The sequence below is a fragment of the Gavialis gangeticus genome, unplaced genomic scaffold, assembly GCF_001723915.1.
Source record: "Gavialis gangeticus isolate Ggan-Ray unplaced genomic scaffold, GavGan_comp1, whole genome shotgun sequence".
NCBI lineage: Eukaryota > Metazoa > Chordata > Crocodylia > Gavialidae > Gavialis > Gavialis gangeticus.
In genome coordinates, this window is record NW_017729027.1 from 39,188,392 (window position 1) to 39,190,701 (window position 2,310).

The window sequence follows — 2,310 nt, forward strand, 5'->3', positions numbered from 1 at the left end:
TGGGGTCGTTTGACCCCCGTACTCTTTCCTGCCATGGCAAGGGGTCAGACTAAGTGATCTGCACAGGTCCCTTCCGACACTAGAAACTATGAAACTATGAAACTTTAATTAGAATGGCCATCCCTGAAGGAGCCCATCCTGTGAGAATGTCTTACTAATGATATACTAACATTTGTTTGGCTTGTTCTGAAACCTTCAGGATTTCTTTACCTTGATGCAATATAGAAATACTGCACACTTTTGCATTATTACAAGTGGCAGTGGTTAACTGAGTTATTTGCATCAGAAGGTTGAGCAGGTTGTCCAATTGACTCCTGCGGAAGCATTAAAATTCAGCAGATTGTTATCTTCCATATCTATATCTTCAATTATTTGTTTTGTGAAATAATATGTGAAAAGTGGAGTTTGAATAACAGTGACATTACACATACATTGTTACACAGGAGGGAATGAAACATTTTCCTCTTGCCAGATAATTTGTTCGAGCCCTACCACACACATATAATTTATTCCATCAAAGTACAATTTGGTTGTGCTAGTATCCAATTTATCCCAATAACATATGGATAGTTCATCACTCTGGATTAAACAGGGTTCCACCAAGAGTGGTATTGTGGAACATATCCATTGATTATCAGTCCGTTTACTACACATACGATGATCGACAATTTTGTCCTGGTCGTTCACATATTTGCCAGTTAAATGAGGGTCCCAAATGTGTTTTCCTTGTACAAATGAGAAGGTTATGAATGACCATAATATCTCTGGGTGTGTGTGTGGCAATGCTCAAATTACCTGCATACGTAAGAGACCAGTTAGGGAGGTTACACACACTTTCAAATTTAAGCGTTTACTTAACAATGCAAAAAACCCAATAAGCAATAAGCAAAGTTAAGTCAAAATATCATGACACACAAATATATTAAAAATAGAAAAACACAACAACAAATAAAAATTAACACTTGTTCCCTTTTTTCGATATTTAACAGCCACTGGTCTTTTAGTCCATCAGTGTCATTGGCACCCTGTGGCTTTTAAATGAATTTAATACATTAAATTTTATACACCGTTGAATAACTTTAACTGAAATACACGTACCTATTTTGATATTTTTCCAATTGTATTTTAAATGCCACTGTACTAAGACGGTTAATGATATGCATCAGTCCAATTCACTTGGAATCCAAAGTATGTTTCTTTTCTATCCCAGGTATAAATACATAACTGATGATCAATTTTCCATAAAATGGGTTGCCAATCTTTTCTTTTTAATTGTGCCAACCATTCATACATGTCGTAGTTAGTGGAATCTCCCACATCATTAAACTGATCCACATTCTTCACCAATTTCATGGGTCATCCAGTCTGTATTTTGCTTTAATCAATACAGAGTTTCCTTACTTCTTTATGCAAATACTGATGTGATAGGTTTATCAATTTTTTCTATAAAACAATGGGTTAATGAAGTTTTCACAAACATCCTGTTATGTTGGTGTTATAAATAGTATCTAAATACAAATGAGACTTCCTTTCTAGCCTTAAAAAAATTTCATCAGGTTATTTACTAAACTCACACATATTACTTTTAAAAAAATAAATGTCATTTTGCTAAACAAGTAAACTTTACAACTTAAAACTTTCATATGAATTGCTGTTCTTGTTTAAAACATTAGAACAACTTTCCAGCCCAACTGGATGGAAGTGTTCTGGTCTGGGATCCACAGACAGATTAACTTTTTAGACAGAGTATTACCAATGATTTTTATCACACCTTTATGATATTCATATACATTTAAACTTTTGCCAACTTAAAATAAACTAATCAATCAAACAAACAAAAACAACACGGCAGAACAAACCCCAAACACACACAAACCTGTCAAGGAAAACTCCTTGCAGTAAAATATTATTCATATTTACACATTTACAGTGCTGACATGCAGTAACAATGCACACATATTATTACAATTCTTGGGGTGTTTTTTCTTGTGTACATACATATATATATTAAGTCATAAGGATTATTTACATTTATTTTACTATTTTCAAAGGTTTATTGCACCATTTTGGAAACTGGAGTTGGGACCTTTACAAAACACAATACTATTGTTCCCATGGATATTAATTTTAATTTACCTCGTGCAGGAGGTACTCATCCCCACTAGGGGAAACACCATATTGGATCTGGTGTTAGCCTCTGGGGATGACCTGGTGGGGGAGGTGCTAGTACAAGGGAGGCTAGGGGACAGTGATCATGAAATGATCTAGTTTGCTATTCAGAGAAAGGTGGGGAGGGTAACTAGCACAGTG